This window comes from Perognathus longimembris, chromosome 28 (genome assembly GCF_023159225.1).
Source record: "Perognathus longimembris pacificus isolate PPM17 chromosome 28, ASM2315922v1, whole genome shotgun sequence".
Lineage (NCBI taxonomy): Eukaryota > Metazoa > Chordata > Mammalia > Rodentia > Heteromyidae > Perognathus > Perognathus longimembris.
The window spans coordinates 22,394,759-22,422,568 of NC_063188.1; positions in this window are offsets into that span (position 1 = coordinate 22,394,759).

Below are 27,810 nucleotides of genomic sequence, written 5' to 3' on the forward strand. Positions count from 1 at the left end.
TTTTCCCAGAATTTTTATTTGAATTGATGAAGTTGGGGGTCTAGGCACCAGTGGTTTTCGAAGTTGTTTAAGTAGCTGTAAATGCAGGCATAATTGAGAACATCTGATCCAAGGTAGCCAAGTAGATAAAATATGGCAATCTAGAGATATATGTTGCTGAAACCCCTGAGAGGCAAAGAAAGATCCAGATATCTTCTGTATTTTTGAGACACATAAAAATTAAGAAATGTCACAAGAAATATGAAGCTTTGATTTATATCTAATAAATGAATCATTTAACATACACAAACACTACAGTAATATAATTGTGCGATTCGAAAGATAGTTATCCAGAATTTATGTTTATTATTTCATATCACACCACAGGCAGTGCAGTCTGGTACTCAGATACTATTTAAAGTTGTATGATGAATTGTCTTCTCCAATCTGGCTGAATATCTGTGACTATGTGTCATCTGTCTCATCTGAAGCCCCTCCAGGTATTGTGATTACTGAAAAAGGACCCATTTGACCCTTTTTACGAGGGTCAGGGGAAAGCTTTTTAGAATTACTGCTAATTCGCTTTCTATCTAGGTTAGATAATAACATGGCTATGGAACTCTTACACTGTCAAACTATAATGGGAAAACTTTTATGAGACTATTTTCCAGCATAAAGGAAGAAGCAACTGCGGGGGTCATCTCAGAATGCCTCTGAGGTGAATGCTGATGCTGAAGGGAGTGAGGAAAGCCTAGATCCTTCAGGCTCAGGGATGCCAATCTCTGTAGACATCTCTGTCATCTCCGAATTAGATCCTGACCCTCAGGCTGGAACTGTGAGGATTGTGTAGGGGTGATGCAAATTTGAAAAAAGGTTTAGGTTGAAGGAGTTTTTGGCTTGGATTTTCATTTGCAAATGATTTAATGCACACCTCCTGGGAACCAGGCGTGATTCTGAACACAAATGAAAGGAAGAAATGACTTGAGAAAGAAGTGAAAACTCAGTAGAAATAGTTTGAGGTTGACAAGAACAGTTTTCTGATCTTCCCAGGAGATTATCTTCCAAAACTGCTCCCTTGCTTGCTAGAGACTGTTTTGCTTATTCTAGGTATAAATACTAAAAAAAAAAAAAAAAAGGAAATGGTTTGTTTAGAACAGTGATTCTGTTTTGGGGAATATGACAGAATGTGCAGCTGAAAGAAGCTGAGATGCTTATTGAAACACTCTGAGTTTATTATCAGAGACTTTGACTTTGAGATAACTGATAATCTATATAAAGCCAACAGGCAAACTAGAATGAGTATTAGCAGATAGGTAACTGCAAAAAGAGGCTTGTGGACAGCTATTGATATTTACCCCTACCTTGAACATTCAACTTGCCAAAAAGTAAGGTCTGAATGGCTTATACTGTCCTACATAACTGGATTTAGCATACTAGGCATGAGTCCTGGGCACACAAAAAGTTCACTGAACTGAAGCCTTTCATTCCTTCCACATTTCTGATCAGTTATTGGATTTTTCTCTCTACTTTCTGTTTAGTATTAGACTTCCCTGTTAGGACTGGAGCCTTGACTACTTTCCTCCACCCTTGACTCTTCTCTCATTCCTTTGGGTTTATACTGTTACCTATAGAAGAAGGTTATGTAACATGGGTATAATTTGAATGTGCTTGTTTTGGGCTTTTTATGATGATTAAAATAAATATAAAGTTTCTGCATTGGGTTTGCTGTACAAAAATTATTTTGATAGCATTGTTACAGTAATTATTAATAGTACTTAAATGTATAATTTTGTTCTCCAGTCACTTGATGGAATATTAGTTTCTAACGGACTGATAATCTAGTTTAAGCAGAGATCATCAGTATTTATTCTTTGCATTCCACATATATGGCTTATGGGAGATGACTTTTTCATGGGCTCCTTTGAATATCATGTATTAGACTTCTTGTATTAGTTTCCTATTTCTCCTGTAATAAATGGCACTTGCATCTCAAATCCTTTTAACTGTGTGAGATAGTGGTTGTGGGTTCTGGCTGCTAGTCTTAAACATTTGGGTTGATGCTTATTCTTCCCATTTCAATGCTTCAAACAAAATCCCCACTCAGTGGCAGAATCAGGAAGAAATGGAAATCCAGAGCCATGTTTCAAGGTGTTCCAAAATTGTGGCTTTGTCCAAGAGAAATCATTATCACCACCACTCACAGCTATAAAGCAATAGAGGTCCTCTGCATTACTTGGCTTAACCTTTCTCTCTTCTAGCCTTTGTTCACCCTTGGAATTCACTGCCTGTTCTTTTTACCAGTTCATATTCTCCTTGTCGTCTGTGTTTCAGCTCCAGATCTAGCTTGTACATGGAGTCTCCCCCATGACATTCTATTTTATAGTTGTCATCAACCTTGCACTTCTTTCTTACCTGACATTTTTACCTTTTCTCTGTTGCCTATTTTTGTGTGTCAAGGGTACACATAAAAGTCAGGCCAGCATTCCCCAGAAAGTGGGAAGTTTGTCTATCTTTTCAAAGTAAGGAAGAGAAATAGTAGACCCGTTTGCCTCTAAGTCCCTAAGCATCTTGGACAGAAAAAAAGCTTCTAAATCTAGTCCATTGCTTCAAATCTGATGATCCTTTGAGGCTAAGCATTTGCTCTTGGTTACTATAACTACGAGTTTGCAAGCAAACATTAGAACATAAAAAGATGAGTCTTTCAGCTAGTTTAGTAAAATCTCGAGATGAAATCTCCCTGGAAGCCAGGACCTTAGAAATAATCTTGTCAACTAGTTATACTAAGTGTGCCAGACTATGCCTAGAGGCTCTTTCAGGATGGATGCCGAAATAGTTGGGAAATAGATAAGAAAGTATATGCCCAAACATCTATTTAAGCTAACAAGTAAGTTCAGAGTTCAGCAAAGGAATTGACGGTATTGCTTTTCAAATTAATTGACCGATAAATGCCTGAAAATCACTAAAGTTGATAAGCATGCATCTTTTTGAAATTATTTATATTACCGCCAGATCATCTGATAAAATACTCTTGGAAATCTCAGTTGTCTCTGAGGATTTCTGAGCAAACCATAGGCAATTTGGTGACAGCCAACATTAAAGAGCAAATATATAGGAGCAGTGGTAGAGACAGTAAACATCTGGATTAAAATGAACAAAAATTCATGAAGCATACAAATCTTCTGGACACACCATGTTCAAGAATCTAAATGTTTGCTGAAATCTGTGTTGTTCTGATTGTTCCTTGGCTTACAGACATAGCTATCAAAATAACTGGTGGACTGCATGGGCCAGGACATTTGCAGGTTATTTGGACTGGTTATCAATTTCTGCCTTTGGGGGCTCAAACATGATTAAATAATATCCACTCCTACAGGGATGAAAATATAACAATAGGAATTAAATTAATGTGTGCAAGAGAATGATTAACAGAATAGGCTCAGGCATATGCTTCATTGATTCTGCATCAGTTTTTTTGTATGTGCAGAAGTTTCAGTGGTAAACAATTTTTTTTTACAAAGAGCTTAATATATTGGTGTTAAAAATTCTTTTCTTGGCCACTTGCCATTTGAATAGCATTCAGTGTGCATCTTTCCATTTGAGGATATTAATATTTTATGAAATGAGGTTTTGGATAGAGGCACACTATACCCTTTCTGCTTCTTTAGATGGAACTATCACTTAAATTTATGCTTCTTTCTTTGTCACTCTTTTTGGAATTGTTACGTCTTAGGCTATATTCACTTATCACCTAAAATATTTAAAGTGAGAAATTGAGTCTCCAAAGTAGATTTTCCTCTGCATGTGGGCAAGCTAAAACAAATATGTTAGTTTGATAAAGAAAGCAGGTAAATTCCATAAATATTTAGGTATTCATTGTTGATCTAAAACTCTAGGGAAAGACACACAAATTTATTGCTCTGTATTCTTCATAGTAAAGTACAATGAATTAGGGAAGTGAAGCGGAACATCAAAATGGTGAGACAAAACATAAAGGGCTATACTCACAGGAAAATATGTTGGAAATTAACTGTATAACTGGGGGTGGGGGAAAATGAGGGAAGGGATAACAAGTATGACAAGACATCTACTCACTACCTTATGTGTGTAAATGTAACACCTCTCTACATCACTCTTGACAATAAAATTAAATTAAAAAATGAAGTACAATGGGCTCATTTCTATTCCACTCACTGTTACTATCCTATTTCAAACCTCTTCCACTTGGACTGTAATTATAATCTCCTGTAAAGTCCTCTTGTCCTCTCTCTTGTTTTGTATTCCATTCTCCATACTTTTTTATGGATAGAATGCTTAATATAAGGCAAAAGCAGGCTGCTGTTAGATACTGTGAAAGAAGGAAATAGTGAATCATTCCAGAACTTGAAAAAAAAAAGCCAAGTGGCTAATCAAGAGTCCAGGAATTTTATGAAACAATTGGAGTCATGCTCAAAGGTTTGATAGTAACATTCTCTGAAATTTTTCTGATTTGTGGCCAGGAGAGGTCTAAGATCTCTGATAACAGTCAGAATCCTGTAATCCTTTATGCCAGAGCATCTAGACCTCATAACTCCAGTGCTACTGTGTCTGGCTAACCTATGTGGATTTAAAAAATAATCTTGGTTTTTCTGATCAGATCCCTTGTTGACAGTATCCTGAATAAGACCATGAACTATAAACTTAGCACAGGGGCTGGCATAAAGCACTCCTTAAAAAAATCTATAAAATGTTACAATGTGCCTATAACATATGTCTAATCAGTACAAATACTATATATAAATATAATTTACAGGTTATCTTCTCTGGATAATGAAATTCTGGATTGTCATCATCATCACAGTTGACACCCTCTGACAGGGGGAATCTAGGAATCAGGGAATCTAAAAATTAGCCACACTTTCCTTAAAGTACATCAAAAATACAAGTACTGTGAGGTTGGCATCTATAGTGTCCCAGTTAATCCAGGTTTTACTGAGCATTACTGTAACCACTAAAAACTTCCAGTTCTCATTTTATCTTCTGCAAAGTTTATATTTAATGTCAAAATTTTGATAGATCTTTTTCTCCTCTAAACCATTCCTATGGAGTGTATCTCCTGTTATCTTCTACCTGGTTATCAGGAGGGTTTGAATTGCGTGGTATTTGACAGCATTTCCAAAGGTAACTGTTCTCACTTGTAGTGTTCAGATAGTCTCCTTGAAAACAATTTCTTAATAAATTAAACTTCATTGCTAGAGTAAGGGGCATTTTGTGGATATTCCAATTTGATTCTGTTCTTGTCCGCATTTATTGAGCAAATTACTAATCAGTTTACTGTGAGTTTATAACAAATTGCTCAAGTTATGGACAAGGGGAACTATAATAAAAAAGGTAAATGAATCATTCCATAGCCTTATTTAGGGAAAATTTTGCTAAGAGTGGTAGTCACAAAACGTGTAGCATTTCTGTCTTTGTGGTGACAGTGGAATGATTGTAAATAAAATAGAATCTGAGTATGTTACTAGTTTCACAATTTTCTATATAGACAGTTCCAGACCCACAGAGGTGATATTATTTGGTCATGGTAACACAACATGGGAGATCTTATAGAGGTTTACAGAATCTAAGTGTTTGAAGGGAATTTAACGATAATATAAACCAGCATTCAATACAGGGCAGACAATTCATGTATATCATCCCCATGCATTTTCTTATATCTATTTCTGACTTCTTCATTGGAATATGTAGCTATAATCTCTTGTTTGTAAGTAAGTGGAGTAATATTATTGATTCAGGTAAGTGATAGAGGCAACACTGAGCTTGGTACACGCCAATAACACAAACTAACAATGTTGGTATATGTGAGTATGATATCATTAAATTTAATGGATTTTTCTTTTGTTTAATTTCTCATTTTTTTACAAAAAAAAGTCATAGGAGTGGAATTAACTGTTGGAATAGCCCCAGGGTTTTTTTTTTTACTTTTTTGCCTTGGGTGATATTTCCTTTAATAATTCAACAAAAGTGTACCTCTGCAGAATAAATGATGACAGCAATTACAAGAATAATAATAGCTACTGTTTCTTGAGGATTTTCAATGTACTAGACATTGTGATAAATGACCATTTTTAAATGTTATTTTCCTTCTTCCAAACAACCTCCAGGAAGTAGTTTGTACTAAATGGATTTTATAGACAAGAAAGTAAAAAGTCAGCTAATGGGAATAACTTGCTTAAATGCTTTGTATTCAGCTAGTGGTGGAACTGGGATTTGAATTCAGAGCTGCCTGATGCCAAAGTATGTACATTCTCCAACACTACATTACTGAAAAAATACTTGGGGCTGTGAACACAGGTCATTCAGAGAGTGTTTGGCCAACATCATGAGTCCCTGGGTTCAACTCCAAGCACTTAATAAAACGAATAAAAGTTAATATAAAAGGAATGGGAGGTGTGGCTCAAATGAAGACCATTAGCCACAGAAGAAAAAGCCAAGTGAGAGCATGAGGCCTCAGTTTGTCAAGCCTCAATACTGTCTGTCCCTTACACACACACACACACACACACACACACACACACACACACACACACACACACAGAGAGAGAGAGAGAGAGAGAGAGAGAGAGACTCATGGAGAGCCTTACCTTCACCAAACATTTTACCTTTGTTATTGAATATGCTCATCACAATACTCCTTTGAAATATTATCCTCATTTTATATACAAGTTTATTTAACTTTTCTGAACTTCAGGCTTGCACATGTATAGCTATTAGTAACAGAGAAGTGCAAGAATAGGGATTTAAATCTTTTATCTCTATAACCTATGCTCTTTCTACTATCAGGAACAATATTGCCAAGAGTATATAGTTCAAAAGGAAAATTGGAAATAAAATGTTTCCAGATCACTAGGAATACTCATTGTCAGCATACAATTGTGAATCTTTCAGAAAAAAAAAGAAAATATATTCTTGTTTCATTTTCTCCTTATTGTTTTTGAGGAGCAAATAACTCCTCACTTCCAAATTGGTCTTTGGGCAGATTTGGAATGTTTTGTATATTGCCTTAGTTTAATCAGAGAACATCTGAAATATCAAATGGCTTCTCGTTTGTTGTTGGAGAGCACTAAGTTTTTAATAGAGGACTATAACTGCTAAAGTATTACTTTCACTTTGTCTCAGTTGCATTATATATCAAATGGGAGGCAACTGAGCTTCATTCAGCCCAAGGCTGAAATCCTATTACCAGAGCCAGATGAGTGTTGTACTATCTGAGTATAAAGTTATTAAGTCTTGTGAGAGCATCAACTTTTCTTACACTAAAAAGACAGGTGAAATAGCTTTCTGTGTAAAAGTTGGTGGCAATAGCAGGTGACTGTTCAATAATATTGGAGGGAGCAAATTCGTGTAGTAGTGAGCAGGTAGTCATGCACAGGGCTTCATTTATTGACTGTATTTTCATGCAAGATTTTCTATTTGATCTATATCTTCATTAACCATTCATACTGTAAAGAAGGAAATGAAAATTCTCATTCAATCTTAGGACAGTGTGTAGAAAAGCAGTCACACAGGGTTTTTTTTTTTCTTATTTCTCCTTGGATTTGTTTTGTTACTTGGAGAATGACTGGAAGTTTGGTTTTGTTAGTATGGCTTAACCTGAGAACCAAATCTGGGGGGAAGGCATTGTTACAGTGGTACTTATATTTATACAAATGTATTCATTTTTCCTATACATTAATTATAAACATTAAATTCATTCAAGATGCTTATTGTTCACTTAATATGGTCTAGGCACTCTTCTAGAGGCACCGCTGTTAGAATACTAAACAGAGTATGCTGTGGTAGAATCTATATCAGGATCCTATATAACCGACTAAAATGATTGAATCTGTACTTCAAAACCTTTGCTTCATTGTGTTTTATATTGGTGTGTGTGTGTGTGTGTGTGTGTGTGTGTGTGTGTGTGTGTGTGTTCAAATCAGGCTGTCCTGATTCCTTATAGGTACATTAATCTTTCTGTAACTCATGACAGATATGTAGTAGGTAAATAAGTAGATACATAGCACTAAAAAGTCTTTTAGCTCTGACATCCATTTTTTACGTTAAAAAGTCAAAAGCATGATTTCCATGCACAAAGACTAGTTGCGGTAAGGATACAACTTCTAAAGATTTAATTTTTATATTCTAGAAGTATTACATGCATTTGTTGTTCCATATGCCTGTCATCTTCAGCAATGGAGCATCAGGATTCATATTTACATTTGCTGTTTATTTGGGTTGAAACAACATAATTTCCTTCAATGACAACTTTTTCTTTCCTTAACATAGATGAAAAAGGAACTCTTCCAACTAAGAGTTCTTTCTGTGCCCATTGGGTAGATGGGTAGTGATATTATTTGAAGTGATAAAATATGGAACAGGGTCTAGGGAAGCAGGTATGATCTCATAGTTCAGATGAGGACTTGAGAACTCTCTTACATAGAATTTTGGTGACTCCCTACTTTATAGTATGTGCATACCCAAGTAAGTTGAAATAACTGCTATATTATTTCATCTAGAGATTAGAAGGGAAAGTGCATTACAATTTAATTTTAAGGAATAAATAAATAAATAATGGCATGAGGTAATCAAGTCAATAAGACTTTAAGCTCTTATAGAATAATTGGCAGTGGAGAGGGAAATAATACAAAGGGATGTGATAGTGAGTCCTCTCTTCAAGAAATGTTCATCTAGATCCAGAAGGATGATTAGTCTTTATGCCACACATAGGGCAGTCAATTTCCAAGACTAATTTGGGTGCTTTAAAAATTCAGAATCCTGGGCTTACTGCTAACTTACTGACTCAGATTCTAGGCTGGTAGAAAGTTGAAATCTGTATTTTAATAAGCTCTTCTAATAATTTTGAAAATCTGTCCAGTTTGTGAGCAACTAAAGGAGAGACAATATCTATTTGTACCTAGAGTAGTGCTAGATAATGTAGGATTTGAGGAGAATCAATATGTGTCATCTAATTAGAGGCTAATAGGATTATGCGAGTGTGATTCTCAAAGACTTCTTTGAGTAAATGAGGACAAAAATTCTCCAGAAAGGACTGGTAAGATTTTGATTGACAAAAATGGAAAGGGATGGCTTTTCAAGAAGGACCTAAAGGATATGTGTTAAAAATGAACAACCGCAGAAAATGAGTAAGAGCAGATAGCAGTGGTAGAGAGCCATTCTTAAGAAATGTAGAAGAGGAGCAGGGTTGGGAGGGATGGAGAAGAATGATTAATTGAATATCATACATAAAGAAGCATTGTATTCATAAGCTGGTGTGCTGAATGGTAGCTCCTTTGTTTAGCTGCTTAAAGAGAATAAAAGAAAATTAAATGTAGTGAGAGAATACCATTACATTAAGGCCAGGAACTTGGTTTCTAATGTGATTCTAGATTTTTTGAACTCTCTTTTGACAATTTCTGATCAATTGCTTAAATGCAATAGTTGAAGGGTGGGTATGTGGGAAATAGGGCTCATGCACATGTCACTCTGTTAGACTGCATATAAGGACGAAGGCAATACATTTCAACTATAGCAGATGTTGGAGGGCATGACAAAGGAAATGTCTTATATCAAACAATGAGTTCTAGCAGAATTACAAGTGTGTCAGACTTTCAACAAAGAAGGGAAACTTTGGTTTAATGTCTGATATTAATTGTTACAAATATCAAATAACATAGGGCCATGGTATTTTCCTCTTTCTTCAGTTCCTTGTTTTTATTGTAATACAGAAATAAATATAGCAAAATATGCAATTCCCCTTAAACATCACACAATCTCATTATTAACTGATTATTCAATTCCCATGATGGTTTAAGTGAAATTGGAGGCATAGGATGAAGTTTAATCTTGGGACAACCACATTAAGATAGTTTGCTCTTGGTTTTGTACACAGCCTTTGGACAAGGAAATCTTTATTCAATTGTGAGGCTTTGTATATGTGCATTTCTGAATTCTGGATGAATGTATGCCTAGGAAATTTTAAAAAATATGTTTTACATACATTTTCCAAGAACATGTTCATTGATGAAATTACTCCTTCCAGAAGTAAGCGTAGGAAAGAAGTTATCTTTATTTCAGTTGTAGTCACTATATGGAAACAAGTGTTATATCATTGTTGTAATTACTTTCAACACGCCATGTGAAACCATAGCTTCTTTTGTTGATGATCCTCTTGTATCCCTTCCTGTGGTTGTACTTCCACTATCACTGTATCTCATCTGAATAGACTGGATACTGTATATACTGGTATTAGAAGTAGGGAAGCAAAGGGTAAAAAGACAAACGACTCCAAAAGCAATTCTTGCAAAGCCATTTGTTGTAAACCAACTGAACCACTCATGGGGGGAGAGGGTAAGGAGGAGGGGGGAGGGGAGATGAGGGAGGAGGTAACAAACAGTATAAGAAATGTACTCAAGGCCTAATGTATGAAACTGTAACCTCTCTGTACATCAATTTGACAATACAATTTTAAAAATCATTTTATAGTACTTGGAGTTTCATGATTAGTACCTTCTACCATCTTATTTCTGTGAGACTGAAGCCAAACAAATTCTCAGGAAACTGAGGGGCTGCATGTGCTTTGACTTTCAAGTTCTGCTCAGTGATGTTAGGGGATGGTTTGAGATGGGGGTGGATGCAGTCATGATAACTACAAGCTTATAATTTTATCAGCTTTTTAAAAATGAATACTAACTTAGAGCTTTTTTCTTTGACCATAGTAAAGTTTCCAAAGCTGCTGGGAAACTCTTCCAAATACCAGTGCTATGTGGTAGAAAGCAAAGCCTCTGTAGTTTGACATGTGAATTGGTGATTCAATATATCGTGAAATCCATTCTACCTGCGAGAATGGATTTGCCTAAATAGGAAAGTTTCAAAGTAGTTAGTGGTTAAAAATGGTTGTGTCACTGCTGCCTCCTTTGAAATTAAAATAATTTAAAATGCCAATTGAGTCATGGCAATAGCTTTGTATCTGCCAAATTGTCATATATAACTCTGTAAATGAGGGATGAATTAAGGAGCTCAGAAAAAGACCAAAAATAGAACCCTATCAAAATTATGGTGTGTGTCCAAGGGATAAGGAAGTCAAGGGATTGAGGAAATGACAGTTTTCTTGCATTTGAGTAGGTCGTCATATTGAAAATAAGACTGAAGTTCTAACTAGGGATTACTTTTTAAAGTGGATTAGTTAGTTACATGTCCATCTTTTCCTTATGCTTCCAGTATGGACTTATCAAATGTCAAGTATAAGATATTGGTCACTCATAGGAAGGCTCAGGCAAGCAAATCCATGTCTACCCCCAAACACCATAAATTTTACCACCTTGCTGAACATTTTCTATTTTCAGGTATTTTTTTGACACTTGAAAATCTGAGGTGTATATGAATTGGGTTCCAGTTTTAAGGAGACGTGTATATACATGTGTATGTGCCTATATATGCACATGATTGAGCTTATCCCTATCCTTAATGAAGTATGTGACACATAAACATAGTATTAGTATATGCTGTACTTTCTGCAGAAATTGGCAAACAATATCAAGGGAATGATTATATTTGGTGATGTTGGGGTGGCTCCCCAAGCATAGGTCTTTAAATGATGATAAAGAGGAAGGAGAAAAGTGTGTGAGAGGGCTGAAAAAGGTTGAGCACGTGTGATGCTAAAGAGGCCTGAAAATGCATGTTTGATATGTGTTATTTCTAGTGTCCAGAATAAAGTATTTCCTGGGAGGTTCGGAGGAATAAAGATGGAAGAGGTTGTAAGACAAGAAGAAACATTAAGGGCTTGTATATCAGAAGGAACAAGTATATCCTATAGATACTGTTATCCTATCAATAAGCTAGAAGCCACAAAATATACTATTTTTGGTGTTGGGGGTTGAACCTAGGATCTTGCACACCCTAAGCCTTTTCACTGCCTCTGAGCTCTCCCTCCCCCAGCCTAGAAGTTATATATAAATACATGAGTCATGGTTTATCAGTAGGGATATTTTCTGATAAAATAGGCATGTTGCATATTTCAAACAAAATTTTTGTTTCATTTGATAAAAACATTGAAAGCTGTTATCATTATCCACAATTTGTGTTCATATGTTGTGTATTAATCAAAAGAGTTTGGTTTTCAGTTAACAGAAACATTTGCTGCAAATCATTAAATCCCTGCATTTGGGCTTCACTTCCAGTATTTCTGCAGAATGAATAGGCTGCTAAGAAGTGTTCTAACAGAACTGTGGGTCCTTTGGAATCCTAGATTTTTATCAAACTGCTCATCTTGAATCCTCTCCTCCCTCCATCAGAAAATTATTCCATTGAAAAGTTCTATTGTTCCCTGTATGGTTGCACTTCTTCTCCTTTGCAGTCTTTAATCTTGACAAGAGAAGATCTTCTGTCTGATAAAAGAATTTGATTAATACCATTAAAGCAGCTTTTAGTCTTGTGACTGTAACTGGAGGGATTTCATTTATTATCTCCTTGATCAAAGTAACTGAAATGGATGGTCTGTGAATTAAAGAATTGGATCGTGTTTGCATATCGGCTTCTAATACATGCCAATATAGATCATTTATGAAAACTTACACTCTGCTCTGCACGGTGCAGTTCGAACTGCCTCTTTCCTATAATAAATACATTGCAGAGGCTTTGGGTAACCAATCTTAAATCAACAAGATATCTGCTAAACAACAAATGCAACAATCTATAACATTCTATGATGCTGTAGTTTTATAAAACCATCAGCCGATCTGAAATGCTTTTTGTGATGGCGCCCAGGCTGAATGTAAAATATTGCATCATCAAGAAGCTAATTTCACATTGGTTTATGATCATAATTAGAATTTGCATTTGGGAAGGGGCACAGGACAAATTTGTGTATGATTAAAGAGAATGAATGTAAAACTTCCCCGGACTTAGTCTCCTTAGAAGGTGTGCTTCATTGTGTCATAGTGTGACTTCAGTAGCTCTATAGCAGTTTCTATTAAATGTTACATTAGTAAGAGTTGGTGGTTGAGACAGCCCACATGAAGAGCTTTTAGTAAGTCTATGTGAATGTTCAAAGCTTTGGACGTGTCTTAGCAGCTGATTCAAGATTAGCTCAGGTGGGTGTGGAGCTACAGATGCTCAGGGCTGTGAGAGCCAAGATTTTTCTGAATCAAAGCTGGAAATCAGCACAATGTCTCTCCGCTCTTTACATGTTCTGCAAAGAGAAGAAATGTGCAGATCTATTCTGGTCACTCGGTCTCATTGAATATTTATGGAAGTTCTGAAGCAAGTGAAATATTCCCAGATATCTCTTGAAGCTGAACCAGGCAGCTTGGAAATAGATAACCAACAGTCCTGGGTTTGTATGTGTAGGGCAGCATAAATTAAAAGAAAAAAAAATCACAAGAATTCTCATATGTGCCGTGTCTTGGTGCTTTACCATGAAATTAATGAACTGAGCTGAATTTTAGCAGATTAATAGATGAAATTTTTAAAAAAGGAAGCATTTTTAAAATATGAGTTCAACAACATAAAAATATTCAAGCACTTGATTTCAAAGACTAACAGAATAGAGATTTCAGGGTTGGGGCTGTAGCTCAAAGGCAGAGCACTTACCTACCATATGCAAGGTCCTGGCTTTGATACCAGGATGGCAAAAAAATGAATAAAATAGATTTTTATGTTTTAGTACAACTCTGCCATTTTGTACTAGCCTGTATATTTGTCACTAAATTGTTTCCAATAAATTTAGGACTCTTCAATAAAGGATTTCTTGACTGGAAAGGCAGAAGTCTAAGAAAGCTCACATAAACTATAGCCAAAATTTCAGACCTAGAAACCATTTTATAGCTACTAATCTTAGGAAGTAGAGTTGGGAAGACCAAGCCATTCTGTCTGTCCAAGAGTTGTGAAAAATAGATAGCATCATGCTTGAAATGTATGGTATTTTTAAGTCCTTGCCATTAGCTCTTTCCCACTCTGAGTCTGGGTTGGGCAATTTGACTTACTTTTGTCACTGGAATATTAGCATATTAGATGTAAGAAGAGACTAGTAAAGTGTGTACAAAATTCGTTTTTCTGATTTGCCATAAGAGTATGCTCAGGTTAACACAGAAGTACATAAGACACTTGGAAGAGAGCCAAGTCAGCTCAATTATTTCAGCTGAAGCTCTAAATAAGCAATACATTTCAGCTAATATCAGAAAAACTAGCCAATTACAGTTGGCCACAGATGAGACCATGAGACCATGGAGCCCAATTCAAATCAGCAGAACCTACCAAACTAACATGTAGATTCATGAACAAAATTAGATACTTATTTTCATATAGTACTAAGGTTTCCTAATTGTTTGTTATAGGCAAAGTCACAATGGAAACAAGGACAAACTTGCTGCATTCATCTGCTTCATTCTATTTCTCCTTTGCCAGCACAGATCACCAGATACAAGTTTTATATCTTTTGCTTTGATAATTATTATTAATTTTGTCAGCCATAGGGCTTGAACTCAGGGACTGAGTGCTGTCCCTGAGCTTTTTCACTCAAGGGTAGTTCACAGCTCCACTTCCTGTTATCTTGTGGTTAATTGGAGATAAGAGTCTCGTGGACTTTTTCCTGCCTGGGGTTGGTTTTGAATGGTGATCCTGAGATTTTAGCCTCGTGAGTATCTATAATTACAGGTGTGAGACACTGGCTCATGTCTTTGTTTCAATTCTTGGCATGGATAAAAATTGTGTTTAGTCTGTAAAAAAGAAACAATGAATTTGGTTTGGATTAGGGTCAGATGTCCATCTGGTCCAATCACCTGTGGTTGATGTGGAGGTATTGTTGAAAAGAGAACAATGCCACAGTTTGTGAGGTTTAGAGGGATTTCTTCTCCCAAGAGACCAAGTGCCAGAAAATGATTACAATTTACATCTGTAACTGAATGGCAGACCTAAGGAGTACCAACATATACTGTAAGCTTCATTTGTGGATCAGTAAAAAAAAAAAACTTGAAATAAAATGCTAATAATACTTTCAGATGTGCCAATAATACTCACAGCTAACATTTTTGGGTCTTAACTGTGAACTAGATGCTGTGATAAATATTTTATCTTTTAAAATATTCACTATGTTGTTAGGAATGTAGGCATTTTATTATCACTCCTGCTTTATGGATGGGAAGTAAGGCTTAGAGTGCTTAAGTTGTCCTCTGTCATACAGCTAAATAAAAATGGAGCCATCAATAGATTCCATATATTAAATTGAATACAGAGCCCATGAATTTTTTTCATGCTTCGTTTTTAATTTAACAATTTTATTGTCTTCAAGTAGTTGTACAAGGCTGTTTTCATTTAACAAAGTAGTTTATGAGTACAATATATCTTGATTAATGTCACCTCTTCAAACATTCTCATCCATCCCTCCCCTATGCATCCCTTCCCTCACTCTTCTTAATTTTATAAGATATACATTGAATTCTTGATTGTATTTCCCCCTCTTCTCCTCTTCATTCATCTACCATTTTCCACTTGATTCTACCTCATTCCTTTTGAGTACCTGCTTCCTGGTATTTTATTTTGCTAAACATTTACTTTGCCTTTCAAGGAATTACACTGTTTGAATTTACCCTATTATATCTACTGTATTTCAGTTAATACATTTGCACACACTTGCATACCACCTGACATATTTACTTATAAGTTTGTAAGCTAAGTTTAGCTTCCACATATAAGGGAAAACATGCATCTTCTGTCTCTCTGGGCCTGATTTAATTCACTTTACAGATTTTTCCAGGTCTTTCCATTTCTTTACAAATGTTACAATATCATTTTTTCTAATGGATGAGTAAAATTCCATTGTGTATATATACCACCTTTCCTTGATCCGTTCATCCATTGAGGGGGATCTGGGCTGATTCCATAATTCTTCTATGGTGAATAGTGTTTCAATAAATATGACTTATCTATTGTTTTTTTATTGTTTGCTTTATTTTGTGCTAGTACTAGGGACTTGAACTCATGGCCTTACATTCCTGCTTGCTTTTTTTTCACTCAAAGCTAGAACTGTACCATTTGAGCCATACCTCTACTTCCACCATTTTGTTAGCTAATTAGACATAAGAATCTGATTTGTCAGCCTAGGCTGGCTTTACATTTGACTCTATTATTTATTGAATGTAAGACGGTAAACTGATTCTTAATGGTAAGGCTTACTAGGTACCTAGTTGAACAAGCGGTGGCCATCCAGTCTGAAAATCAAAAGATCACCAGGAAACACAGCTGGCTGTGTATAATAAAGTTCATTTCTTTTTCAACCACTCTTGGAGGATTAATGTCAGCCTCTGTTTTATGGACTCATTTTCACTACTCAGTATTCAAGGAGACTTGTACTTAATCTCTCCCTTTCCAGCCTGTTAACTCCTCCCCAGTGTTTTGAGGTCTAGTGCTACCATATTCAAGACCTTTCAGGTTTAGTGAATTTAAAGAATAAACTTCTTTTCTCCTTTGGGTTGCTCAGCATAGTGATTTGGGACCTGGCGATCCAATTGCTCAGGAGAAAGACTTAGAATCAATCTCATTATTTTCTGTACTGTGCATCATCCCTTCCTCCTCTAGTACCTGATGCCCTCAAGACCAAACATTTCTTTTGTTCTGTGAGTAAAATTGACTTTTCTCTAAAAAAATAAGATCTCACTATAGAGAATATTAGATTGTAGCACCATCCCCTCTTTTAAATTAGTTATCTCACCTTACTTTCAATCTTCCAACATTTTGTTGCGATTTGTAGTTCACAGTCTCATTTGTTCTTTGTCCTTGTGAGTACATTTCTTTTTGAAAATTTGTTTACTGCAATTATTGTTGGGTTTGGGGGGAAGACTAGGATGTTATCAATCACTTATATTTAGGAAATTATCTTTTTCCTAGAGTTTGTGAGTTGAACTCCCCTCATTTGTATTGTACCAAGGTGAAGGCTTGACCAGTTATCTTCATTGATTTAAAAATTCTAGCATCATTTCCTCATGAGGTTTCCAAGCAAATAGGGCAAACAGTTAATGTATACTGCTCCTAAGTTAATGGAGGTGATTTTTTTTCCTACTGCTCAAATCCTTATTGAGTACTCTAATTTTAATAGTACTGTAATTTTCAAGCTTTGTTTCTCTAAGGATACTATTGGTTGTGAAAGTCATTCATCTTGTTTTCTTCTTGAGAATGACAACACTCTTTGACCTTCACTTTGGGAGAGTGAAAAAGACAATAGTGAGCTAAAGAAATGACATTTAAAATGACATTGCTGATTCCTACCACCAATAAAATATTTTGTTCTTTATTTGAGTTAATCTAGGCTACCTTGGCCTTATTTGCTTTGGAAGGTTATTGCTATGAGGTCATAACATTTTCAGGTTAATTAGCATTAATTTTTTTCACAAAGCTATCAAAATGAACTCTAAATAAACCACTCATGTAACTAGCATAGGAGATATTCAATTATATGCAGGAGGAAATGACCTAAGCATGATTTCCAGTCTTGATAAGGATTGATATATGTATAAAAGTCTATAGGATTGTTTTGGGATATGAATCAGCTTACTGTTTTTGATGCCTAAGAACAAGACAGGCCTGGGAAAGAAAGCTTTGTGTTTTTAGTCCCTGTGCCAATTATGAGAAAATCATTTCAACATCCACAGAAGTTGCTGAAATTTTAAAATGTTATTGTAACTATTTCTAGTAAACAGTAAAAATCAGATTTGAAACTATCTGTGTAAAAGAGGCCTTATCCAATTCTCTATAATTTATTAGCCAGAATTATTGCCAACTTCTCTGAGAACCTTGGGGGAAGGTGTCAAGATCATTTGACATTAAGTTAATGTTATGATAAAGATTGGAATAATGGCTTACTTACAGGAAAATTCTGCATAAAATTTATATTTTAGTTTTTAGATCAAAGCCACATTATTGGCTTTTAGTAAGATATTCCATTTATTTAATAATACATTTTTAACTCCTATCTTAGGCACTTTGTTGTACATTATAAACTCCAAAAGTTTATAGGTTAATGTTGATGTTTACATATATAAAAATGCAGTATAAGATAGATGACCTGTGAGCAATATGAATGGCATGTCAGGGAAGAGACCCTGAGTATTTTCTAAAACAATGATCATATACCAACAGATACTTGAGCTGGACTTCATAGTTTAATTATCAAATAGGAAGAGCACAGGTGGAAAGCATATTGTAATGAAAGTCATAGAAGCATGAAGGTGCAAAACATTAGGATAAACAGTAGGTAATTTGAGTTGAGTCTTTGAATTAGTAAGTTTAGAATCATAAGCAGGGAAACACCATGGGAAGACAGATGTCAAGTGAAGTAGATTTTAATTTGCAGTTAGTATGTAGGCATAAAACTGAATTCAGCTATTAGTAAGAATAAACAAGTGGACTTTGTTGAGTAGTTTAGGGAGGAGATTCTTGAGGTGGGAAAATTACTGGAGCAAAGTAATCATCTTACAGGAGATGATATTGACAATGTAAAGGGAGAAAATTCAACCAAAATTATAAATAGCCAATTTACATGATGAAAATATGACTGAATAATGGAAGAGAAACTAGTGAAAAGTTCATAATCTCTGGAGTTATATGTTTATGTGATATATGGTGCTCTGAACAGTGAGTAGATAATTTGAGTTGAGGCTTATGATTGAAATTAGTGACTAATGGAAAGTAAGTCCAGAAGCATACGTCAAGACACTAGGTTTCTGAATTAACTTAGAGTGAAGTTTCTATGCAATCTAGTTGTAGGAGTGTGCTAGATATATGTCTAGCATCTATAATTCAGAAGAGAGATTGTATTTTTGGTTTTTCATTGTTTTTGAAAGGATGGACTTTTAAATAAAAATGTTATTTGTTATCACAAAAGTGCTAAGCCAAGAAGTAGATAAAATCTTCAAGAGAGAATATGTAAAGAGAAGCAGGCTAATTCTTGGAAAGATGAAAAAGCGAAAGAGGCAGAGGATTAGTAATAGAACCAAGAGAGCAAAGTATCATAGCAGACAGACAGGGAAGGAGAGAATGGTTGGTACAAATTACCAAATAGAAACTGGAGATACAGGACACAAGAATGAGGAAAAAGATGTTGTATTTAATAACTCTGAAGTCACTGGATATTTTAGACAGAACATTTGTGAGTATAGCAGATAGATTTCAGGGAGATTCATAGAGAATGATTACTTAAGGAATCTGTAAGTCTGCAGTACCTTTTTAAAAGGGTTGGATTTGAATAAAATGTAGAACTGTGTACATAAAGGAGAACTAAATTTACAGTAATTGTAATTACAACATTGTAAGTAAAATTTACAATAGGAAGATTGGCAGGAAAAAAAGAAGGGAGGAAATGGAGAGGGGAAGGAGGAAGGAGGAAGAATACAAAGAAGACAAGAAAAGGAAAATAAAGGAGAGAGAAGAGAAAGTAAAGGAGGGAGGAAAGAAAGAAGGGAGAAAAGGGGAGGAAAAGAAAAGTAGGAATAGAAAGAAGAGTACAAAGCATGAAGAGGAGATATTGAAGGTATAAGAGATATCTGTACAAATGGGATTATGAAGGATTGATTATGCATTGATATAAGGACCTATAGTTATACAGAGAAGGCATCTAAAGAGTTTTCCATTGGGGTCTGGGAATGTGGCTCAGTGCTAGAGTGCTTAGCTAGCACTCATGAAGCCCTGGATTTGGTTCCTCAGTACCACATAAACAGAAAAAGCCAGAAGTGGCACTATGGTTTAAGTGGTAGAGTGCTAGACTTAGGCAAAAAGAATCCAGGGACAGTGCTCAGGCCCGGAGTCCCAAGCCCCAGGACTGGCAAAGTAAAGGAAAAGAGTTTTCCATTGATATCAAGCTAGGGAGAACTATGGATGATACTAGAATACTCGTGTACTTCTAAAGCCTGAGAAATAGAGGAAAATTTGGAAAAAGAATAGGTAGAGATATTTTCATGCCCTCAGATCTCCATAAAACATGAAAATAGATCATACAGTTTGGGTATAAAATGCTCCCCAAGGCTCATGTGTTGAAAGCTCCATGTCCACATAACAATGCTATTGAGAAGTGATTGTGAGGCTCTGATTTTATTAATGTGTTAATCTATTGATTAATTCATAATGGCATGGGCTGTTAGGATATGGGGCTTAAGTGGAAGAAAATAGGCTGCTGGAGGAGTGCCTTTGTAAGATATGTCTTTTCCCTGAGAATTCCCCCCCCCCACTTCTCTCTGTGCAGTGCTCTTTGGTATCTTGTGGTCTGCTTCTTCTCAGGCCCCAAAACATGAAGTGAGCCAAATTTTTTGGCCTGAAACATTTGAAACTATGAGGCAAAGTATACACTTCTTCTATTAAGTTGACTTTCTCTGGATTTCTTGTCATAGCAATGAAAAGCTAGATAATGCAGAACTGATAAATAGATGCTATGTAACTACACTCTCCCTGAATCCAGAAATAGATGGAATTAGAAGGTCAGGACTTGCTCATTACTTGGAGAATTACGCACTTGGGTAATCAGACAAATAATATGGCACAATTATTAATCTTAATTATCAGCTCGATTAGCTTGAAGAAACATCTGGGAGATTAGTAAAAACATACCTTTGGATGTATCTGTGAGAATATTTATAGAGATGATAACATCATGAAGGCTCTGATGAAATGAATGGATTAGTCCCTTTATGATACATTGGTATATGATAAAAAGTAGGAGGGGGCATAATTGGAGGTATTAGGTCACCAAAGGTATGTATTTGGAATTATATCTTGCCTACCCCATCCTGCTATTGCTCATATATGCTTCCTGTACACCCTGAAGAAAGTCTCCTCTACCACCTACTCTCTACTATGCTGTTCTACTGAAGCACAACAAGCCAACCATTTATTTATTGAACCCTTTCAAAACAGGTACTGAAATAAACAATTTCTTCCATTGAGTTGTTTATATTAGGTTCTTTGTCACCGTGATAAGAATAGTAAGGAATACATGTTTGATAGCTATTTTGAAAAGCAGGATACCTAGGTACTAAATAAACTATGGTGAATAAATTAGGCTTTGCTTTCATTTGTAACATTTTCAAATTACTTTGGCTATCACTCCCAAGAGAATACTAGCTTGAAGAAATTGGGCATTATTTCACATCAGAAGGACAGAATGATACTAGTGGTAAAGATAAACATAGAGTTTATCCTTGTAGATAAGAGGAACTTCTCTTTCTCCAAGACAAGTGGAAAGGAAGAAAGGATATGTGACATCACCATAGGGAGGATGTCCATGCATGGGAAAAAAATGAAGTAGTTTATTCCTGTTAGCTTCAGTTTTCTCAGGCCAAGTGTAATTTCTTCAGTGTAAGCTGGGATAGATACAGAAATGGAGACCTTTTTGAAAAGGCAGTACATGTTCCACAATAGTTGTGAAGACTCAGAAATTCACATAGACAGCTCTACTGGCTATACAGTTAAATATATTATTTTTTTGTCATTAAGGGATGAAGGAGGTTCTATAAAATAGTTTACAAAGCCCTAAGTCTTGGGTTTTGTTTCATTAATACAAAGTGTCTTCTCTTAGGAATTATTTTAATTGTAGCTGAAAATAATTTTGTTTTGATAATGAAATTAACAAATTTTGTAAATATTTTAACAGTTCAAATGTATAAATAAGAATAACTGAGGATACTAATATGAATGAATATCAATTTTGTATATATATATGTATATATGTATAAATATATATATATATATATGTCCTAGTGATTTTCCTGTTTGTCAAACTGAGAACTAAGCTGAATATTTTCTAAAAGGTTTCATGATCACCCATAACTAAGCTTTTCTCTCAAGAATCTGTTTATTTCAATAAAAATCATTTGATGTGTTTTCCAAATCTGTTTATCTGTATATAGACAAGTTTTTACTATGTAGCCCAGACTGGCCTGAAACTTTTGATTCTCCTGCCCTTTCCTCCTAAGTGCTGACATTATTCATGTGCCATGTCTGGCTTCCATGCTTATTTTTTTTAAATTTTTTTTATTATTAATTGAACATAAAATTTTTTTTTACAAGGTGCTGTGCAAAGAGGGTGCAGTTACATAGAAGGGCAGTGTGTACATTTCTTGTGATATCTTACAACCTGTTTTCCCATCCCTTGTCTAGGTCAGGTAGACCCATATGCAATATACAATGTATCAAGCACCTATACAGTGTTCACAGACTTGGTCTCTACTGTCTCTCCATCTCCCTTTGTTAACAGTCATATATCAGGGAGATCATGCCCCTTTGTTTTCTGTGTTCTAGGCTTGTCTCACTCAACATTATTTGTTCGAGTTCTGACCATTTCCCTGCGAATAACAATATTTCACCATTCCTAATCGCTATGTAGTATTCCATTGTGTATAAGTACCATATTTTTTGGATCCATTCATCTGTGGAGGGGCATCTGAGTTGTTTCCAAATTTTGGCTATTGTGAATTGTGCTGCGATAAACATGGAAGTACAAATGTCCTTTTGATATCTTGGGTTTTGCTGTTTAGGATAGATGCCTAGGAGTGGTATGGCTGGGTCATAGGGTAGGTCTATATTGAGCTTTTTGAGAAACCTCCATACTGTTCTCCAAAGTGGCTGTACTAATTTGCACTCCCACCAACAATGGAGAAGGGTTCCTCTTTCCCTGCATCCCCTTCCAGCATTTGTTGTTTCCTGAGTTCAGAGTATAGGCCATTCTAACTGGGGTGAGGTGGTATCTCAGGGTTGTTTTTATTTGCATTTCCTTTACTAGCAGGGATGTTGAGCATTTCCTCATGTGTTTCTTTGCCATTTTTATATCTTCTCTTGTGAAGTCTCTCTTTAGCTCTTTTGCCCATTTCCTAAAAGGTTTATTGGGCTTGGAGGGGCTTAGTTTTTTGAGTTCTCTGTAGATGACAGATATCAGGACTTTGTCTGTTGCTGTGCTGGTAAATATCCTTTCCCATATGGTTGGCTGTCTTTCTGTTTTGGTGGCTATGACCTTAGCTGTGCAGAAACTTTTTAATTTGTAGTAGTCCCATTTGTTGAGTCTTTCCCCTATTTGTTGTGCCCCTGGGACTCTATTCAGGAAGTTCCTTCCTGTGCCTATAAGTTCTAGTGTCTTTCCTACTCTGTCCTTCAGTAGTTTCAAGGATTCAGGTCTGATGTTGAGGTCCTTGATCCATTTTGAGTTGATCTTGGTGCATGGTGATAGGCTTGGGTCTACTTTGAGTTTTCTGCATATGGCTGCCCAGTTCTCCCAGCACCAGTAGTTGAAGAGGCTATGTTTATTCCATTGTATGTCTTTAGCTCCTTTGTCGAATATCAGTTGGCTGTAAGAGTGCGGTTTTATTTCTGGGTCTTCAATTCTAATCCACTGGTCTTCCGATCTGTTTTTATACCAATACCATGCTGTTTTAGTTATGATGGCCTTGTAGTAGAGCTTGAAGTCTGGTATGGTGATACCTCCTGCACTATGTTTTTTGCCTAGAATTGCTTTGGCTATTCTAGGTTTTTTGCTGTTCCATATGAATTTATGGATTGGTTTCTCTATTTCAGTGAAGAATGTGGCTGGGATTTTGATAGGTATTGCATTGAATTTGTATAACAATTTGGGCAATATGGCCATTTTCACTATATTGATTCTGCCTACCCATGAGCATGGGAGGTCTTTCCATCTCCTTGTGTCTTCTTTGATTTGCCTTATTAGATTTTTGTAGTTTTCATTGAATAGGTCCGTCACGTCCTTGGTTAAGTTGATCCCTAGGTACTTTATTCTTTTTTTGGCTACTGTAAATGGAATTGTTTCCATAATTTCCTTTTCTGTTTGTCTATTGCTGGTGTACAGAAAAGCTGCTGACTTTTGTGGATTGATTTTGTATCCTGCTACTTTGCCAAATTGGTTTATTAGATGTAGGAGTTTGGGTACTGAGTTTTTTGGGTCCTTGAGATATAAGATCATGTCGTCTGCGAATAGGGATAACTTGATTTCTTCCTTGCCGATGTGGATCCCTTTGATGTCCTCCTCTTGCCTTATTGCTATGGCTAGGGATTCCAGTACTATGTTGAACAGAAGTGGGGAGAGTGGGCATCCTTGTCTTGTTCCTGTGTTTAGGGGGAATGATTTAAGTTTCTCTCCATTTAATATGATATTAGCAGTTGGTCTGTTGTATATGGCTTTTATTGTTTTGAGGAATGTTCCATCTATTCCTGTTCTCTCCAAAGCTTTTAATAGGTATGGATGTTGTATTTTGTCGAAGGCTTTTTGGGCATCGACTGAGATAACAATGTGATTCTTAATTTTAGTTCTGTTTATGTGGTGAATTACATTGATTGATTTACGGATGTTGAACCATCCTTGTGACTGAGGGATGAAGCCTACTTGGTCATGATGTATGATATTCTTGATCACTTTCTGGATCCTGTTAGCTAATATTTTATTGAGGAGCTTTGCATCTGTGTTCATTAGTGATATTGGTCTGTAGTTCTCTTTTTTTGTTGGATCTTTGCCTGGTTTGGGGATGAGTATGATATTAGCTTCGTAGAATGAGTTCGGGATTTCTCCCTCCGTTTCTATTTCGCGGAAGAGTTTGAGGAGTATTGGAATTAGCTCCTCACTAAAGGTTTTGTAGAATTCATTGGTGAATCCATCTGGGCCTGGGCTTTTCTTAGTAGGGAGGTTCTTGATTACCTCCTGTATCTCACCGTAAGTTATTGGTTTATTTAGTTGATTTATTTCTTCTTGGTTCAGTTTGGGCAGTTTGTACTTCTCTAAGAATTGATCCATTTCTGTAAAATTATTGTTTTTTGTTGAGTAGAGGTTTTGGAAATAGCTCCTTATGATTGTTTGAATATCGTGTGTACTTGTTGTAATTTTTCCTGTGGAGTCCCTGATTTTACGAATATGAGTCTCTTCTTTTTTTTGTGAGTCTTGCAAGGGGTCTGTCAATTTTGTTTATTTTCTCAAAGAACCAGCTTTTAGTCTTATTTATTTGTTGAATGGTCTTTCTATTTTCAATCAGATTTATCTCTTCTTTAATCTTTGTAATCTCTCCCCTCCTAGTCGTTTTAGATTCTGTCATTTCTTGTTTCTCCAGTTGTTTTAGTTTCATCGTGAGGGTATTCACCTGCTCTGCTTCCATTCTTTTAATGTGGGTACTGAGTGCAATGATCTTGCCCCTCAGTACTGCCTTAGCTGTGTCCCATAGGTTTCTTTGTGATGTGTTTTCTTTGTCATTGTGGCTTATGAATTCCTTGATTTCATCTTTAATTTGATCTGTGGCCCAAGTGTTGGATAGCAGCGTGGGGTTTAGCCTCCAAGAGTGTGTATAGGCTCTGTGGTATCCTTTGTTGTTGAGGGTTACCTTTAATCCACTGTGATCAGATATAATACATGGGATGATGTCAATACTTTTGTATTTGCTGAGGTTCTTTGTGTGGGCTATGACGTGGTCTATTTTGGAATATGATCCATGGGCTGCTGAAAAGAAGGTGTATTGGGTCTCTGTAGGGTGGAAGGTTCTATATAGGTCTGTTAGATCCATTTGGGAAATGGTGTTATTTAGGTCCTCAGCTCCCTTACTAATCCTCTGGGTGTTGGATCTGTCTCTTGGAGAGAGAGGAGTATTAAAGTCACCCACTATGATTGTGTTTGCATCTATCTTGCTCTGTAATTCTGTGAGAATTTGCTTGACATATGTCGGGCCTCTTTTGTTCGGTGAGTATACATTTATCACCGTGATGTCTTGATTCTGGATTTATCCTTGTATTAATATGTAGTGTCCTTCTTTGTCTTTTTGAGTGGACTTTAAAGAGAAATCCAGCTTGTCTGAGATCAGAATGGCTACACCTGCCGTTTTGGTGGGTGCATTTGCTTGGTAGATCTTGCTCCATCCTTTCATTCGAAGCCTGTTTTTGTCCCTTGCTGTAAGGTGGGTCTCTTGTAGACAGCAGATGTCAACTTTTTGTTTGCGGATCCATTCTGCCAGTCTGCTCCTCTTGATCGGGGAGTTTAAGCCATTTATATTTAAAGACATCAAGGATAAGGGTGTTTTTTCTCCTTCCATTTTCTTGTTGGGCTGTTTTTTCCTGTTTTTTTTTTTCTTCTTGTCTTTAGTGAGCTGGTCTTTCTGCTGGACTTTGGCTATTGAAGTTTCTTTCTGATTCTGTCTGTGTGTCTTTTACGATCTCTGTTGGGTGGGCTTCCCCTCTTAATATTCGCTGTAGGGCTGGTTTTTTATTCACATACTCCTTTAGCTCCTCTTTGGTGTGGAAAGATCTGGTTCTCCCTTCGAATGTGAACTCCAGTTTCGCTGGATATTTGATCCGAGGTTGTAAATTGTTATTCTGAAGTACTTGGATGGTGTTCTTCCACTCACTTCGAGCTTGGTAAGTTTGTGTGGATAAGTCGGATGTTATTCGAATCCTCTTCCCATTGAAAAAAGTTTCCTTCTTCGCTTTGGCTGAATTCAGAATTTGCTCTTTAATCTTGAGGTCTGTAGTCTTGAATATTATGTGCCTTGGGGTGGTTTTCCTGGGGTCTGGCCTGCCAGGTGTCCTATAGGCTTCGGTTACCTGGATGGGGTCCCCTGTGAGATTGGGGAAGTTTTCTGCAATAACTTTATTGAGAACATGATTAAGCCCTCTGCTCTGATATTCGGCTCCTTCTTCTATTCCAATTATGCGCAGATTATATCTCTTGTCTTTGTCCATTAGTTCCTGGATTAATCTTCCCTGAAGCTTCACCTTTTCTTGGAGTGTGGTCATTTTCTGGTTGTTGTCAGCTGCTTCATTGTCCAGGCGAGAGATTCTGGATTCCATATGGTCCACTCTTTGTGTTATGGTTTCAATTGCGGAGTTTATGGATGTCAGAGAGCTATTCATGGTTGTCATATCAGCTCTGATCGTGGAAATTTCTTCCTTTAAAGAGTAGTATTTTAAATCTATTTTTTCATGCATTTCAATTCTCAGGGTGTGGAGATTTTCTTTAAAGGCGGCTTGCATTGTATCCATTTTTGCTTCCATTTCTTTAAACGAGGCTTGCATTGTATCCAGTTTTGCTTCCATTTCTTTCTTGGCTTCCTGGGTGTCCTTCCAGATTTCCGCTCTAAACTCCTGGAATTGTTTTCTGATTTCATTTCTGACGGTTTCGATCATTCCTGTTAACATGTCCTCATTTGCTTTTTTATTCTCCATCTCCTCTTCAGTCGTGCTGCTTTTTGGAGCTGGCGAGTTGGCTTGTCCTTTGATGAACTGAGTTATGTTTCTTTGTGATTTGCGCATCTGGAGGTCTGTGTAGATCTTCCCTCCCTTCTGTGTAGGCGTGTCTACGGCAGCAGGTGCTGTCGCTGTGGCCCCGCCCACCAGTGCAGGGCACGCCTACCAGAGCGGGCGCTTTCTCCGGGGCCCCGCCCTCCTGTGCACTGTGAGTCCCCTACAACAGGCACTTTAGTGGGGTCTGCCTCCCAGAGCGAGCCCTGGGTTGTTGGGTTGTGCTTGCGCCCTCCCGCGAGTCCGTTGGGGGGGAGGCAGTATGTGTGGGGCCCAGTGGGATCGACTGTCCGGGTGTGGCTTGGCACCCTCAGACCTCGCCTCCGCTGCGAGGAGGGAGAACAAGATCAGGCTCAGGTGACCCTGCTGGGCTGGTATTGCCCACCAGCGCCTGTGATTTTAGTTGTAAGAGTCCGCAAGGTCTAGGCGCCTCGGGTGGGGCTTGCCCTGCCGGCCGTCCCCGGCCCCTGTTGGGAAGGGGACGGGGCCGGTTCTGCCAGTTCAGGAACCTTTGGGGGCTTGGGGCTGTTCCGCCCTTCCCCTGCTAGACTGGCTTCCCAGCGC